At 32.6% G+C, this 14,983-nt stretch overlaps 1 protein-coding gene across 1 annotated transcript in view; it reads right to left on the reverse strand.

Moving 5' to 3' along the window:
- LOC109618161 (uncharacterized) overlaps positions 1-14,983 on the reverse strand; it is a 451,180-nt gene that overhangs the window by 261,855 nt on the left and 174,342 nt on the right. The gene's annotated exons all lie outside the window — the stretch shown is intronic.

A 14,983-nucleotide genomic window follows, 5' to 3' on the forward strand; every position in this document is an offset into this window, starting at 1 on the left:
TCACTGCCACATTAGTGCATTATCACGTGACAACTATAAATAGCTTACGTATATTCCTTAACATAAAATTTGATAGAACAACACTACCCCGCGGTTTCCAAAATAAAATAAACATACGAAGTGAAGGCAAAACATCTCAGTTTAATCAAAACCGCTGCTAGAATCCTATGTTTTTCCTTATTAAAAAGTTATTCATCCGGTTCTCGTAAAACCTTCCCATCTTTTTTAACGTTTGCACGGAAAACGGCAAATTGCATTAAAACAACACACAACATGGGATTCTAGCAGCACTTTTCAATTTAAACATTGATCAAACTAACGATACGTATAAAATTTAAAGTTCAATATACACGGGGTAGTGTTGTTCTAGTCAGATTTTTATATCGTAAACAACGACAGAGGAAAGCCTGGCCGAGAAATAAAAGCAAATTTACATACCTTTTAGCGAATGATTGATAAAACTGACATCTCCCCCAGTATTCTTATGTTCAATTCTCAATAAATCACACCACAATACTTTATTAGAGTTCTTAGATTAGTTATATTTTGAATATGTTTACGATGCTTTCCGATCAAATTCACACGACATTCAGCTTTTAGTCATGACGTCATCAATGTGTAAATCTACGTAATACAAACTAATTTCTGGCAAAAATTGTCTTCAGTGTTTTTTATTTGTTTTTGGTCTACGTTTCGTTGCTTATATATTTGAATATGTACATAATAACTAAGATTTGTGATTTCACGGAATTACATGTAACTCAGATTCCATATGCTTCCTTAACACCCCCGCGTAGAAGGGGATTGCTTTAGATAGCCAAAATACATATGTATATGTAAAATAGCTACATGAATAACATAAAAATGCACTGATTGTATATACATGTAAAACAAACTTTAGTTATCACCTTTAAGCAATGCTTAGAAACTCAAGTTTCAAGGAAGTCAAGGAAGTTCATATTTATGGGTATATCTATGTGCTTCATTGTTATGATAAATAATACAGGTACATGTAGTTTAAACTTCACACATATGCAGGTACACCTTGTGCAAAGGTCTTGACATCTCTCATTATACCATTAGCCTTACCATGATATATTTTTCCAGTAGAACATACTGTACATGTAACAGAGCTAATTAAGTGTGTGTTATCTGAATTAAAAATAATCTGGGTTTTCAAAGAAAACTACACCCAGGTATCATTTGATATCAAATATACACAAATAAAAATTAAGTATAATGCTCTCTATGGTGAATTATGTGGGTTAGGAAGGTGGTGATCATTGCCGAAAAATAAACAGCCAATGCAATATCTGCATGGGTAAAAGCTAGATGTAAATGATGGACACATTTGTTGTTGACTATTTTATTCCCTTTTATTGGTGTGATTTAATTCAATCTGTAAATATACATGTACATCAATATTATTCAGTAACATGATAAATTCATATAATATAATTATTTTAACAGGCATAAAATATGCATCATATTTTAATGCTACATCTGTACAATATGAAAGAGTTATTCCCCTTGTCACAGCATTTTACATGTAAAAATATTTAACATGATATAAAGAAATCCATATATGCTCAGATTTATCATTATAATAATTTCTGATCATTTATATACTCAATTACATATTATCCAGAAAAAAATTATTATATATATTAGTTAATGTAACAGAGACACTTATTGCCTCTGCTGGGGTTTGAACCCGGGTCCTCTGGCACGCCAGTCCAGCACTCTATCGATTGAGCAAAAGCCAGAGCTAGTAAGAATGCCATATGTCTGACTCTATCACATTAAGACAAATACGGTAAGTAGTACCTGTTTATGGAAGAGAGTATGGTACAAGCTCTGATACATCACTCACATTTTTAAATGAGTCTGGGTATCTCATGAAAAAAAAGACAGTCAAGTTCACAATTTATAAAAATCTGTTTTTTTTTCATCCTAATTTTATAGAAAAGATATTTGCAAATGAGGGTGCGATATTATGATGGTATAAAACCTTCATGTCAACTAGGAATCCCCAAGACCTACATGGCATGATAGATAGTATTTTCTATAATCATACCTATTAATATACATGTATATAGTACTTTCTAAAATCAATTTCAAAATTATCATATTTAAAATGAAAGATAAACATCAAAATCTATCTTATTTGCCATGTAAGTTTCTGCCCTTTTATTGGTACTGATTACACCTGTAGCCATAAATAAAATAACTATTCATATAATTTAAGCTGGAGATGAAACAATTTGGTTTGTTTTCAACTACAAGGTGTATTTGTACCAAATACATGATAACCATATCTAGACTCTAAATTTTTTATAAATATTTCATTCTATTCTTAAATTGATTGAGCCAAAATTAGATATGTGCGCTGTTATGGTCATCATGTGGTTAAACTGTTTATCCTGCAGTACTGGTACTTGATTTTGTACATATATTGTACATGCATCCCTTCGTCAAACTGAACAAAATGTAATGCAGGATAAACTATTACAAAATGCTGAAGTTTTGTTGTTTTCTTTTATTAAATAACAGTACTAAATTTTTAAATAAGTACCAATACACGTTCAGCATTCCATAATTTTTATATCTAATTAACTGTTCGGGCATCATCAGTTGGGAAACAGTTAATTATGCTAAAAAAATCAAACAAACAGAAAAAAAAAACAACAAAAAATAAACAACATAAACCTACATGTATGTAGTCCACATTGCTCATGCACCTAATACAATCTTCCTTCAGAAACATTGCAACAATATTTACTTTCCAAATGAATTTTGTTTGTAAAAAGTGTGTGGAGATCGCAAACTTTGACATACACAGATGGGGAATTGAATGGTTATGAAGTTTTAACTTAATGTGAGCTTAATGTGAGAATAATACAAGGATTTTAAGACATTGTGGAGCACGAAGCTCAATGGTAATGGGAGTTAGGCCAGTAACTGAAAAGGTGGCTGGTTCAAACCTTGCTGTGGTCACTTGGTGTTGTGTGTTGTGCACTAAACAGACAAAGCACTTTATCTACTGTTTTAGTCCACTAAGCTGAAATTGGGTACTGCTTACTACATGTATGTGGTCTGCGATGGACTGGTGTCCCATCCAGGGGGAGTCAATGACTCTCATCAGCTTAGCACCATGGAAAACCGCGGATAAGCCCCGGCCCTATGTGCCTTTATGGCATGGAGAAGGATTTAACCTTTTTTTTTTAACTTTAAAATATTAATAACTGCAGATAGTAATAGTATACAGCAAGGCAGATATTATCAATAAATAAAAATAAACTTAAGCATTTAATAATACATGTGTATTTATTTTAAAGATGTATAAGTCTCCAAACTGCAATGGTTTGTGTATCTATAGATAGTCATAAAATGCAGAACTCAATCTGTGATTACACACACACAGTAAAGTTTTGAGACTACATAATTCAATAAAACAAATAACTCATTGCACAGACAAAATCAACAATTCTTGATCAGAACAACTCACGTTAATTAGTATTAATCTAAGTGGGCCTAAACAAAAGACATAGCTTAAATTCCCTTTAATTTCTTTACCATATGGTAATCCATGCAGAGATCTCTTTATGTTCTTTTGACCCCATCAAACTCCTTTCTCTCCCTCTGCTCTCTCTGTCTCTCCCTCTGCTCTGTCTGTCTGTGTGTGTGTGTCTCTCTCTCTCTCCCTCCCTCTGCTCTCTCTCTCTCTCTCTTAAATATTTCTTAATATGAATGTTAAATTATATTAACTTCTGAAACAAAGTAAGAAATAGCTTAACCAGAACGAATAAGTTACTTGCCTGCTACTGGACTGACTTAATGTCAAAGCCACATACCTGCCTCTACCCTCCACAGCCCACCATTTAAAACTAGATGTTGCATTTACGTGCATTTGCTGTCCCAAATCTCCAGCAAGTTCAAGTAGAGAATATGTAGCTGATGACACTGGCCTAAGGAAATACCTTTTTGCCATTACCAGTCTACTACCGGACTGACTTAATGCCACAGCCACATATCTGCCTCTACCCTCACTCTCCATCAGGATCTGGATTTCCCTGGTCACCTATTAAATACAACTTTTATTAAGTCTACACACTAGCTAGTATATTATTACATTTACATGGTTGTATATTTCATTAACAACAGTATAATTATATTTTCATAATTTTTCTCACTTAATTATTTATCAGCACAAATTTTTAAACATATGTATGAAAATCATTGTATCACATGCACTTTTCCTACAAGATTTCTCTATTGCATTTTTTTTAATTTCATAGTTTAACAGTTAATCATGTACCATTAATTGAAAATATGATCTGTTGAGGCTTTCCATCTTTGACAACAGTTATCCTTTTGCCTAACATAGATGGTGGTATTCTCATTCAAGATGGTTGACCCAGTCCACCTTGGCCAATACTTTGTAATAAAATCAATAAACATACATAAGCACAATAACATCAATAAATTCAACATATTTATTGCACTTGACAGGAGTAGTTTCAATGTGCTTGTAAGTGATTACAAATAATACTTTAAAAAATTACATGCTACAAATCAAATTAACGAAGTAACTTACGAAAACACATTTTGTTCATCACTCCGAGACACTTGCAGTGGTTGTCCTTGGGGATGAACCAACCTGATTGGAGGGTAGGGAGCAACAGAGCCATGAGATAATCCTGCTGCTGCCCCCTCTGTCTGTGTAGGAGTCTCCTCTTCATTCCTGTCATAATGAGATTCAATGGAAGTTAGCATTTGTTAATCGATTTCTAGTATTGCATTTAATACAAGTCACATTTTGATCAAGTTTTACAATACATGTAGGGTATATATTCTCTTATATATTTCTCCATAGTTAACATATATTTCAAGTATTTATCAGTGAATCTTCTGTGATCATTCAACCAAAGCAAAATCATCCCTATTATTGATTAGTACATTAAAAAAAAAAAGTATAAACCTTAGAAGTTTTTTCATATCCTCTTCTGTTGGTCTCTTCAATTGTGTTTTCCTCGGCCGTCCCCTTTTCTTTTCAGTTTTGTGAAACCTTGGTTGCAGTATATTATTTGCGTTTCCTGCAATTCTTTCGGTGGGATTTAGCTTCATGGGATTTTCATCTTGGATGGTCATACAAGCTTACCTGAAATTAAACTTTCTAAAGACTTAATTATTGTAGATAATCTATATTTTATGACTTGTGGATTTTTAACCTGATGACCAACTTCATCGAGAAGGTTATCAATTTGCTGCAGATGTATTTTGGATGTCTTTTCTCTAGGTTTTGCAGCTGTTGGTTCAGGATGACAAAGTTGCACTTCATTTTCATCTGAATCTTTTACAATAGTATCTGAAACACTGGAAAGAGAATAAATTGTATGAGTATGTTTACATATATGACCATTGTGGTAATCACTGCAAGAACATTGATACATGTGATCGCAAAGATTTATGCATGGTAAATTTTTACATTTGCTATAACAATGTTCCTGTGAGCAATCATCCAGCATGGCCTCTATAATATAATTATCTGTTTCAGAATCTAATGAAAAGATACTGCTGGTAATTTGCTTAACCCTGGAATTATCAATATCCAAAGCTCTGTCATGCCTATCCTTAATATGCACATCACTATCAGAAGGGTTGTTATAAGAAACACGTTGTAGGTGTCTTATAAAATGGTCATTCTCTATCTTTAACAAAGTGTCTAAAAGCACATCTATGCGCCTATTGCGCTTCCATGAGAAGTATATAGTTTTCAGCTGGTTATGAAAACTTTCTACAAACATATTGGTATTAACATTGCCATATTCTATTCCTTTCCTAAAACACTATGACCATTTCTCAGGACGATTAAAGTAATTATCCATCAAATATTTTAAGAACCCAGTATTCATAGTAAGAAGTTTTGAGATCAATGATTCTTTATACCTATTGAAATCATTCTCTGATTTTGCTTGCAGCATGGCACAAAGATAACAGTATATTTCTCTTTTCTGAGCATCATTCCTAAAATGATTGTGGATATTTTTTATCCATGACCTTTGAATATGCCAGGTACAAAGGAACTGCTGAAGATCAGAACCAAAGACCGACTTTGATGCATTCCACGCTGCATTGTCATCATCTGTCATTATAACCTTGACCTTTGTTTCATGGGAGAGAGCCTTAACTGATGACAGAAATAAACCTATTGCTAATTCATCTTCCCGATTAGAAATACAAAATGCAACAGGATAACCTTTACGAAACTCATCAGCTACCATGAGAGTAATTAACTTGAATGAATAACTATTTGTTTTACGTGTGGAATCCATGCATAAAATCCGGCCTGCAAATTTGTGGTACATGTCCAGCTGTTGTTTGGTCATGATGGCTAAAATAAAGTCCCACTTGGTGAGTCTTTTGGAAGGATCTTCAATGCCTTGTTGTTTGTATAGGAGGACTGGGTTGAATGACTCTTGACGTAGAGCTTCCACCTTTAAAGAAGTTGACAGTGCATCATTACTGTCTTGAATAATTGAAGGATCTACAAGTCGTGTTTTCAAACTATGAATTTTCTTTCGATCTATCAAATGATAATACTTAAGGTCATCTAAATTGTCCCTACTCTCTCTGTCACTAAAATGTTCCCTTACTTTGTCTTAAATATTATTTTTTGGAATTTTAAGAGCAAGCATACTGGTTATTTCTGATTTTAAACTGTCAGGAATAGGTAAATACTTACTTTGTTCAAATGACAAGGAATGGGTATGTGATTTGATATACTTTACCACCACCTTTCCATCACTTGTTTCACATACTGCAAAACGTGCTGGGCAAAGGCTATTGATTTGACAGTGTCCCTTCTTGTTTTTACGAGAAGTCTTTGGTTTCCTTTTGCCCTGTGCGCAGTGACTGGCCCATTCCTGTGACAAACTAGAGTATAGACCGTATTTCCCTTTTTATTTTTCTGTGGCCTTGACCTCCGAACGAATCTAGTGTTAGAGGACAGCTCTTCATTGCTTCGGAATTCTGAAAACTGAGCTAAATTGTCAAATGTCATATGTTCAACTTTAATATTAGCATCATGAACATTTATTGCATGTTCTATAAGTTGATCTACTGTTTGAAACTGCATGGAACATGTTGAAATCATACAGGCTTGAAGTTTACGCTTAGAACAAACAGATGGAGCTTGACCCTGACCAGAATGAAACCTTTTGACATGTTTCTTTAAATTCTCTACTTTTTTAAAGGAGACCTTGCAATGATGACACATCTTGGAACCTTGACTGTGACTTAGTGGACTGTCCTCAGATTTAACATAAGAGTGCAGTGCAGATATTGAAGGGGGGGGGGGGGACTAAGTGATTTATAATTATGCATATTGATTGGCTTTGAAAATTGTGAACCTTTTGGTTTTGTATTGCTATGATCTTGACCTGGTAACAACACTGGATCTAACCTAGGGGCAAAGGAAGAGAACTGGTTACTTGTATCTACCTCGGTGATAGACTCATAATGACCTCCACCAGCTCTTCTCCATGCAATATGGATGGTTTGTTGAGGCTGACCTTGTAAAAAAGTATTTTCACGGGTAGTTATTTGAGGATTATGTACATCTCCTCCAAATGTGACCAAGATATTAATGTTCAAAGCCATGGACAGTGCTAAAATTGACTCTTGACCTGCATATGTATATTGTTGGCCTAAACGGTTTATTTGTTCATCTATTGTACCTGCATCATCTAGAAAATAATTTTGAAAAACATGCATATTACCTCTTAGTGTTTCGACGGCCAAATTTCTTAGCTCCTGATGATTATCTTGATGACCATACAGAGAGAAACTTATTGAGCAGAACAGACAATTACCATCACCTGTGATTGGATTTCTTTGCAGGCTAAATGATGACAGGTACCTGTTTTGTTGTTCAAATTCCACATCTGCATCTGTGTAGGTTTTCACGAGCTCATTAAAATTTTCTGCCTAAAATTTGAATTTGATATAATAGAAGACATATGCACATGGTTTGATATAACTTAAGATGCACATGTTTTGCAAACACTATAATGTATAACTGTTCACTGGCAGCTAAGTCTTGTAAGTCTATGAAACTCTATTGGACAATTACAAACTACACTGTATACAATTACATGTACTTTGAACTCCATGCAGAGTTTACCAGAAAAGTGCCTTAGACTGACAATGCATCTTCATGTTAATGAAATACTTCTATATATGTTATTGTTGACAATGACACAGAGGCTTGTTTCTGATCTTGACAAAATATGTAAATGGTCTGACATATGGGCAGTTGATTTTAATCCCAGTAAAACCAAAAACCTTGATTTAGTAGAAAAAATATATCTCATTCCCCTGTGCAGTTTGGTGTCCATGGTCCATTTATACAAAAAGTTGATAGTCACATCCATCTTGGTGTAAATCTCCAATATGATGTAGGTTGGAAACAACATATTAATTCTACTTGTACCGGGTATAAGGTTAAACCTATTGAAACTTGTTAAATATAAGCTATGTTGATGCTCCCTAAAAAAATATATTTTTCATTTATAAGACCAGTTTTAGAATATGCTGATATAGTTTGGGATAATTGTTCAGATAGAATAGTTAAACTTCTAGAAGATAGTCAAGTAACTGCTGCAAGGATTATATCAGGTCTTAGAAGTAACTCATCCAGGTCAGCTCTATATGATGAATTGGGTATTGATCTACTATCAGATAAAAGAAAGCTAGGTTCATAAACTCACATTATTTTATAAAATGGTCCATGGTCTTGCCCCCAAATATCTACAGGATTTACTTATGCTATGTACACCACAAAATAATTACTCACTAAGACACCAAGATGATTTTAAATTTGTTATTCCCCAGATAAAAACAACTGCCTTTATGAACAGTTTTCTACCTTCATCTATAAAATTATGGAATGAATTACCTCTTCACATTAGAATTTTACCAACTGAGTCTTCATTCAAAAAAGCCAAAAAAAACCCCATATTCTTTAGAAAGCCAAACAAACTTTATGACTTTGGAAACAGAAAAGCAAATATTATACATTGTCAGATAAGAATTAATGCAAGCAATTTAAATGCTGACCTATTCAATAATTTTTTGTGTGAAAATTCTATTTGTGATATGTGTGGTTATGTATCTTGCTTATCACTATTTTTTGTCTGTCCACATTATGATGCACAGAGGCAAGTTTTTATACAGTCAATAAGTAATTAACATTTAGATATCCCCATCTCTCTGGACCTATTGTTATATGGGGACAGTAGTTTGCCTTATAACAAAAATGTTGCTATATTTAAGATTGTACATGATTATATATTAGCTACCAAAAGATTTAAGTTTTAATGCATTATTCACAGTGTCACTCAAACAGCTGAACTGCTAGCTTTCTACAACTGTTTTTCATTTTGCACATAAATAATACCCGGTACCAAGCATCTTGATTCCACTTATTTTTCCTTTGTTTTTCTCTACTATATTCTATTGTTACATTGTACCATCAATGTTTGTCAAATTGACTGTTAAAGGAGAGGGCTCAAATAGGCAGATTGCCTGCTGCCCAATCCTATTATGTAATATTTTTTTACATAATAAAATATTGTTTAAAATAAAAAATGTTAATGAAACAGATGATGCAGTTAAATAACATGTACATGTACATGTTTATGCATAAATTCTTCCAACATTTTGAATCTATGAACATATAAAGTAATGCCTCATCCTAACATAAATATTCAGGCAACTTAATTCAATCAAACAATTCAAAAGCTACCATAAATTATACAAGACTTAGTATAAACTAAGTTTGAACATTTTATGCTTTCTATGAAGTGAATAATTTTCTTAAAAAGCATTAATTGTTCTCACCCAGTTTATGTAAGTATAATTAAGGGTAGCTATTGAAATTATTCATCATAATCTAAATGATCTGCTATTTAGTGTAGAAAGTAAGGCTGTTTGACTCAATTTGCACATCCCACCTTCATTATCATTTTTGCTGGATAATTTTATACATGATCTTATAATAAATGAAATTTGTAGTTAAAATACCTCTTTAACATTCAATTCCATTTCTTCCAATTCAACGTTTTGCAGCTGAAACTATTAAAACAATCTTGTGAATTTATAAATCACAACTGTTTTCATTAATTGTAAAAATATCATAAAATATTAGGTTATTAATTAAGGAGGCTAAATGAACACCAGATTATCTATCAGACCTTTATTCAAATCTAAGATATGATATATTTGGATATAAACTCTTTCTTTTATTAGTAAAGAAAAAAAATAAATTTAATATTCTAGCTTTAAAATTTGACTTTTTTCCTATACAAGTATTTTATAAAGAGCTCTTCTTAAAGAGATTAAAATAGTTTTAAAATGGCCACAACCATTTATCCCTCTTAAGGTACTGTATATCTGGAAATTTTTGCAATGATATATTCTAAACTTTTTCAATATAAATAAGTAGAAATTATAACAGGTATTATTAGCTATAAGAAACTTTTTAAGTTGGAAAAAATTACTGAGGAAAATAAAAAATTGCACATTTGTCCAATTTTGGCAAATTTTGTACCAAGCAAAAACAAAAACAAACCCTGGATGTATGGTATGCTAGGAATTTTTAAATCATTAACAACTACCAGTAGTTTACCTCATTTGTTTGGTCAGATGTGCCATTTGTCATAATCTGGGGGTTTCCGGTTTATGGTGTTTGTTGGTCAACTGTAGGAAGCTGTGGTTGAATATCCTAATAATTTTAGTAAAAAATTATAAAACCATTGAATTTGTTTAGACAAATAAAACAACTATGTGTAACAACTAAAAGAACAATTTAAAATGGCATGCACTGATTAATTTTTACCAAAAATCCTAACAGATAAGATGGTTAATTCTTGCCCCAAGTAAGGGATTATTTATGGTCATTATGATATTATAAGCTATTCTCATACATGTATATACAGCACAAATACTCACTGAAAAAGAAAAGTAATTATGCTCCATCCCTGTATACATGCATGAGCTTGACATAATCAAGCTCAGTATGTATGCCTATAAAAGTAAAGAAAATATCAATAAATAAATTTTAATTCTAAACAGTATGTGCCTTTATGAATATTAACTAAGAGTTTATTTTAAAAAATGTAAATGCAGAGGATGATTATCAATATTGCTACTGTGAAATGTACAGACCTACACATCTGTATGATGAACTCATTTCACAGATGGAGAGTAATGTGCATTATTGCATAACAGCAATTTTATATAACAAGTTGTTTTATCATGTAAAGACAATTTAAAGATATACAGTATCAGAATTTTATAATATTGTTGCAACACATCATTTTCACGTCGCCATGGATCCAGGCTTACTGCTGGATACAGGACACCTGACATTGTGAAAATGCATATGACAACAAATTATCTACAAGTAGGGTTTCAAAATAAACCAAATACCACTTATGAGGAATACATTTGGAATGCAAATATATCTATAATACATGTGTGTATGTGAACTTCTGAACTGTTGTGGGTATGAATAACAGTGCATGCAGTTTCTGGTATATTATCCATATTTTGTGTATATGTACATGTGTATCTTTCATTGAAAGACATTCACTGTAACCTTAGAGCAATCATACACATGTATACATGCAAGGGCCCTTAATTGGAATCATTAACCTGAATCTCTTTAATATAAACGAAATTTGCCTTACAATAAACAGGAAACAAAAAGCCCCCCCCCCTTTTTTTTTTTACTGAAATCAAAGAGCCCCGCCCACTTTACTTATATCGATATGCACAGTACCATGTTTATTTGTTTGTTTTGCTTTTATCAAAAGATATAAATACAGATACCAACAAACCATACCATAATGATTTTGTTCATCATCATTCATGATATTCTACCACATACGTTTAAAAGAATCTCTCCTTTTAATAGCGATTACATACTTCAGCTTCAGAGTTCAGTCTACATTACAAGTGTGTGATATATTACAAGCAATATAAGAACTTTCCAAACTTAAAATGATCGATTGACATTAACTGTTACCTCTTTCACTTATTTATGTCATTTTGATTGCAATCTCATAGTTTATAAATATAAAATTCCCACTTACAAGGATAATGATTGAAGTTGTGCAGCTCATCTTCGCCATTGCTCAGAATGAATGATAACCCCATGACGTCAGGGGTCAGCGATATGTAAATATTGATATTTAAGTTTATGATTGAAGTATACTAAGTTATTTTGTTGAAATATTTATAATTTACCTTTATAAACAAAATGAATTAATACACGGTAAATAATAACAAGATATAAAAACATTTTCATTCATAGTGATTGTTTTATTCATTTTTGCTGCCAGCAGTCACTTAGCAATCCGGAAAATTAAAGTTGCCCGGATATAGCTTCGTCAATAAAAAATATCCGTGACTTCCTCATCTGTTCATCTGCCCCTGTGACACATTCATTATTAAATGTACCTGGTAATTGAAATTAAGGTATATCGTGACACTTAATAGCAGACTGTGTTGACCATATTTCAACTTTTATAATGGTTTCTAATGTTCCTATTTTTATTTGTATTTTTGAAAAAGTTTTTATAAATTTCAAATTTACACGATAATTCATTTAAGTTATATCAGGCAAGCTTATAAATTACTTATAATTGAGCACTTTATATTCATAAACATGTAGATACTCAAATGTTTTCCATCAGATATATTTTTTTTTATTTTGGATGGATCGTTAGAAAACGTTTATATACTTATACAACAAGTTGTTATATGTATGTACTGATTGTATAATGAATTGTTAAAATAACGTATATATACTTATAAAACAAGTTGTTATATGTATGTAATGATTGTATTATGAATTGTTAAAATAACGTATATATACTTATAAAACAAGTTGTAATATGTATGTAATGATTGTATTATGAATTGTTAAAATAACGTATATATACTTATAAAACAAGTTGTTATATGTATGTAATGATTGTATTATGAATTGTTAAAATAATGTATATACTTATACAACATGCAACTTGTGTTATATGTATGTAATGATTGTATAAAGAAATGTACACCTATACCACTGATATATTTTGAGAGAAAGAAAGAGATGTAATAGGTTTAATATAGTACATGTATTAAGGAAGAAAATAATGGTTAATTTATATGTAGCTAAATTACATTGAGGGAGAAAGGGAGCGAATGTGTACGTGATTTTATTCGATAAATACATCAAGTAATATATCATTTCAAGAAAATAAAAACCTTAATCTATCAGGGCTTTTATCCTTTTAATTTGCGTATCTTGACTTCACATCTCTGTATTGACGTATGTGAAGTATCTTCTTTATGTAGATAACACAAGAGTATTCCCACAGTGTTACAATGCTTGAGTAATTGTGATATATTTTTTGGGCGCCAATGTAATAGACTAGCACTAACTAGTAGGTTAATCCTTAAGCTCAGTCGGTAGAGCGTTGGTTTTTAAACTGAAGGGTCTTGAGTTCGAGCCTAGTTGTGGTCCTTCCTCCTCTTCTATTACATTGGCGTCCAACAAATCCCACGTGGAGATATTTATAGAATTTCGTGTGAGATTTCTCCAAAAAAGGGGGAATAATGTAATAGCGTGCATATAAAGGCTCAGTACTGCCGCGCTCCTACTAGCACAAGCTAGTGGGTTTGTGGTCCTTCCTCTTTTATGATACATCAACACCATATTGAAGATCCCGGCGTCACTACATCTAACATAGAAGATAAGGGATACTATATCTAAGAAAGTAACACTATATCATTGTTTTTATCAGTTTTTACAAAAATAATATCTGTTTTCTAAAGTCCATGTTGTCACTGCACGATCTGCAGTCTATGGTTTGCGCATGTGCGATGGTATAACAGGACGCATAACGTTCCACAATGATCGATGAAATTCGAAATATGTGTGCCTGGATTTCAGTCTGTTTTGCTTCATCTTTCATTGGATAATGCTTACCAGTGAAGTGGGTGTCATGTTATTTTTGCTCAAAACGGGATTCTGAAAATCATTTCGTCCAATGTATCGTGTTCGTGTGAATGGAAAAACCTGGATGCGGTGAAGCATGAATATTGCTATCAGCGTAATACATAGGGAGTGTTGTGATAAGCACATAAGGTGCATGATTGAATGTAACGGTAGATGCGTTAAAGTGTGTGATTGCGTGTTACGGTATGTGTGTTAAAGTCTGTGATTGCGTGTTACGGTATACATGTGTTAAAGTGTGTGATTGTGTGTAACGGTATAAGTAATAGAGTGTATGATTGTGTGTTATACAACGATATATGTGTTAAAGTGTGTGATTGAATGTAAGGGAAGATACAATAAAGTATGTGATTGAATGCAACATTGTTTTCTAAATTCTATGTTGTCATAGCACGATCTGCAGTCTGTGGTTTGCGCATGTGCGGTGATATAACCGCATGACACAGGAAAACGTTCCACAATGAACGAGGAATTCTGAAATATGTATGCCTGGATTTCAGTCTGTTTTGCTATATATTTCATTGAATATTGCTTACCAGTGAAGTAGGTGTCATATCATTTTTGCTCAAAACGGGATTCTGAAAATCATTTTGTCCAATGTATCGTGTTCGTGTGAATTCAAAACCTGGATGCGGTGAAGCATGAAAATTGCTATCAGTGTAATACATAGGGAGTGTTGTGATAAGCACATAAGGTGCGTGATTGAATGTATCGGTATATGTGTTAAAGTGTGTGATTGCGTGTTACAGTATGTGTGTTAAAGTGTGTGATTGTGTGTAACATTATATGTGTTAAAACGTGTGATTGTGTGTAACAGTATATGTAATAAATGTGTGATTGTTTGTAACGGTATATTTGATAAAATGTGTGATTGTGTATAATCGAAGATGTGTTAAAGTGTGTGATTGA

Source organism: Magallana gigas, chromosome 1 (genome assembly GCF_963853765.1).
Source record: "Magallana gigas chromosome 1, xbMagGiga1.1, whole genome shotgun sequence".
NCBI classification, from domain to species: Eukaryota; Metazoa; Mollusca; class Bivalvia; order Ostreida; family Ostreidae; genus Magallana; species Magallana gigas.